Source organism: Halictus rubicundus, unplaced genomic scaffold (genome assembly GCF_050948215.1).
Source record: "Halictus rubicundus isolate RS-2024b unplaced genomic scaffold, iyHalRubi1_principal scaffold1163, whole genome shotgun sequence".
NCBI classification, from domain to species: Eukaryota; Metazoa; Arthropoda; class Insecta; order Hymenoptera; family Halictidae; genus Halictus; species Halictus rubicundus.
The window spans coordinates 463-5,000 of NW_027489704.1; positions in this window are offsets into that span (position 1 = coordinate 463).

The window sequence follows — 4,538 nt, forward strand, 5'->3', positions numbered from 1 at the left end:
GTCCATTATTTGCTAATAACTCGATAAATAATAATTGTAGCGAGTTTGGTGTTATGATATATATTGTTAGAAACCGTCTATATTACAGTGATATCACGTCGAAAATCGTCTAGGACCGATACGGAAAAAGTTTCCTCTTAGCGGTGGGACTTAGAAAAATTTCCAGAGTTTGTCGACGGAGTAGCACATCCGTCCATTATTTGCTAATAACTCGATAAATAATAATTGTAGCGAGTTTGGTGTTATGATATATATTGTTAGAAACCGTCTATATTACAGTGATATCACGTCGAAAATCGTCTAGGACCGATAGGGAAAAAGTTTCCTCTTGGCGGTGGGACTTAGAAAAATTTCCAGAGTTTTGTCGACGGAGTAGCACATCCGTCCATTATTTGCTAATAACTCGATAAATAATAATTGTAGCGAGTTTGGTGTTATGATATATATTGTTAGAAACCGTCTATATTACAGTGATATCACGTCGAAAATCGTCTAGGACCGATACGGAAAAAGTTTCCTCTTGGCGGTGGGACTTAGAAAAATTTCCAGAGTTTTGTCGACGGAGTAGCACATCCGTCCATTATTTGCTAATAACTCGATAAATAATAATTGTAGCGAGTTTGGTGTTATGATATATATTGTTAGAAACCGTCTATATTACAGTGATATCACGTCGAAAATCGTCTAGGACCGATAGGGAAAAAGTTTCCTCTTGGCGGTGGGACTTAGAAAAATTTCCAGAGTTTTGTCGACGGAGTAGCACATCCGTCCATTATTTGCTAATAACTCGATAAATAATAATTGTAGCGAGTTTGGTGTTATGATATATATTGTTAGAAACCGTCTATATTACAGTGATATCACGTCGAAAATCGTCTAGGACCGATAGGGAAAAAGTTTCCTCTTGGCGGTGGGACTTAGAAAAATTTTCGTCGAACGTCGACGGAGTAGCACATCCGTCCATTATTTGCTAATAACTCGATAAATAATAATTGTAGCGAGTTTGGTGTTATGATATATATTGTTAGAAACCGTCTATATTACAGTGATATCACGTCGAAAATCGTCTAGGACCGATACGGAAAAAGTTTCCTCTTGGCGGTGGGACTTAGAAAAATTTTCGTCGAACGTCCGACGGAGTAGCACATCCGTCCATTATTTGCTAATAACTCGATAAATAATAATTGTAGCGAGTTTGGTGTTATGATATATATTGTTAGAAACCGTCTATATTACAGTGATATCACGTCGAAAATCGTCTAGGACCGATACGGAAAAAGTTTCCTCTTAGCGGTGGGACTTAGAAAAATTTCCAGAGTTTTGTCGACGGAGTAGCACATCCGTCCATTATTTGCTAATAACTCGATAAATAATAATTGTAGCGAGTTTGGTGTTATGATATATATTGTTAGAAACCGTCTATATTACAGTGATATCACGTCGAAAATCGTCTAGGACCGATAGGGAAAAAGTTTCCTCTTGGCGGTGGGACTTAGAAAAATTTCCAGAGTTTTGTCGACGGAGTAGCACATCCGTCCATTATTTGCTAATAACTCGATAAATAATAATTGTAGCGAGTTTGGTGTTATGATATATATTGTTAGAAACCGTCTATATTACAGTGATATCACGTCGAAAATCGTCTAGGACCGATACGGAAAAAGTTTCCTCTTAGCGGTGGGACTTAGAAAAATTTCCAGAGTTTTGTCGACGGAGTAGCACATCCGTCCATTATTTGCTAATAACTCGATAAATAATAATTGTAGCGAGTTTGGTGTTATGATATATATTGTTAGAAACCGTCTATATTACAGTGATATCACGTCGAAAATCGTCTAGGACCGATAGGGAAAAAGTTTCCTCTTGGCGGTGGGACTTAGAAAAATTTCCAGAGTTTTGTCGACGGAGTAGCACATCCGTCCATTATTTGCTAATAACTCGATAAATAATAATTGTAGCGAGTTTGGTGTTATGATATATATTGTTAGAAACCGTCTATATTACAGTGATATCACGTCGAAAATCGTCTAGGACCGATAGGGAAAAAGTTTCCTCTTGGCGGTGGGACTTAGAAAAATTTCCAGAGTTTTGTCGACGGAGTAGCACATCCGTCCATTATTTGCTAATAACTCGATAAATAATAATTGTAGCGAGTTTGGTGTTATGATATATATTGTTAGAAACCGTCTATATTACAGTGATATCACGTCGAAAATCGTCTAGGACCGATACGGAAAAAGTTTCCTCTTAGCGGTGGGACTTAGAAAAATTTCCAGAGTTTTGTCGACGGAGTAGCACATCCGTCCATTATTTGCTAATAACTCGATAAATAATAATTGTAGCGAGTTTGGTGTTATGATATATATTGTTAGAAACCGTCTATATTACAGTGATATCACGTCGAAAATCGTCTAGGACCGATAGGGAAAAAGTTTCCTCTTGGCGGTGGGACTTAGAAAAATTTCCAGAGTTTTGTCGACGGAGTAGCACATCCGTCCATTATTTGCTAATAACTCGATAAATAATAATTGTAGCGAGTTTGGTGTTATGATATATATTGTTAGAAACCGTCTATATTACAGTGATATCACGTCGAAAATCGTCTAGGACCGATACGGAAAAAGTTTCCTCTTGGCGGTGGGACTTAGAAAAATTTCCAGAGTTTTGTCGACGGAGTAGCACATCCGTCCATTATTTGCTAATAACTCGATAAATAATAATTGTAGCGAGTTTGGTGTTATGATATATATTGTTAGAAACCGTCTATATTACAGTGATATCACGTCGAAAATCGTCTAGGACCGATAGGGAAAAAGTTTCCTCTTGGCGGTGGGACTTAGAAAAATTTCCAGAGTTTTGTCGACGGAGTAGCACATCCGTCCATTATTTGCTAATAACTCGATAAATAATAATTGTAGCGAGTTTGGTGTTATGATATATATTGTTAGAAACCGTCTATATTACAGTGATAATATCACGTCGAAAATCGTCTAGGACCGATACGGAAAAAGTTTCCTCTTAGCGGTGGACTTAGAAAAATTTCCAGAGTTTTGTCGACGGAGTAGCACATCCGTCCATTATTTGCTAATAACTCGATAAATAATAATTGTAGCGAGTTTGGTGTTATGATATATATTGTTAGAAACCGTCTATATTACAGTGATATCACGTCGAAAATCGTCTAGGACCGATAGGGAAAAAGTTTCCTCTGGCGGTGGGACTTAGAAAAATTTCCAGAGTTTTGTCGACGGAGTAGCACATCCGTCCATTATTTGCTAATAAACTCGATAAATAATAATTGTAGCGAGTTTGGTGTTATGATATATATTGTTAGAAACCGTCTATATTACAGTGATATCACGTCGAAAATCGTCTAGGACCGATAGGGAAAAAGTTTCCTCTTGGCGGTGGGACTTAGAAAAATTTCCAGAGTTTTGTCGACGGAGTAGCACATCCGTCCATTATTTGCTAATAACTCGATAAATAATAATTGTAGCGAGTTTGGTGTTATGATATATATTGTTAGAAACCGTCTATATTACAGTGATATCACGTCGAAAATCGTCTAGGACCGATAGGGAAAAAGTTTCCTCTTGGCGGTGGGACTTAGAAAAATTTTCGTCGAACGTCCGACGGAGTAGCACATCCGTCCATTATTTGCTAATAACTCGATAAATAATAATTGTAGCGAGTTTGGTGTTATGATATATATTGTTAGAAACCGTCTATATTACAGTGATATCACGTCGAAAATCGTCTAGGACCGATACGGAAAAAGTTTCCTCTTAGCGTGGGACTTAGAAAAATTTCCAGAGTTTTGTCGACGGAGTAGCACATCCGTCCATTATTTGCTAATAACTCGATAAATAATAATTGTAGCGAGTTTGGTGTTATGATATATATTGCTAGAAATCGTCTATATTACAGTGATATCACGTCGAAATCGTCTAGGACCGATACTTAAAAATTTTCCTCTTATTTGTGGGACTTAGAAAAATTTTCAAAGTTCGGTGAATTATGAAAAGTTGGTTATTTTGTGTAAAATAATATAGAAATGTTAAAATTTATTATATTTTGTGAAAAAAATTTTTATACTTTTTTCGCTCTAAGTTCCAACAGCCCCGCCGGGAGGTCTGTTGCCGCGGCGGTTTGCGGCCATAAGCGCGCGTGCTATTGACCGCGCGGCGCCGGCGTCCCGGCCGGCCGTTCGGTATCTATAAGAGAGTCGACGGTTCGGTCGAGTCGGTCGGTGCAGCGCGCGTCTGTGGCTATTCTACGATCTCGGTCGAGAAGCAGTCATGGGCGCCTCGAGACTTCGGTCTTGACTGTTTCGTACCGTGCTTCGTATCGAATTATTCTCTACACAGCATTGCCACGGGTCGGTGTCCTAGACCGAATGGCCCTTATGTGGCGAGCCTTCCCTTAGTGGAGGTTGGTGACTTGTATTCACTTTTGTGTTTACTCGTACTAACTGAGCATCAACTCTTATGTCCGAGCGACTAAGGTATGAAAAAGAGAAAATAGAGTTAAAGAGAAAA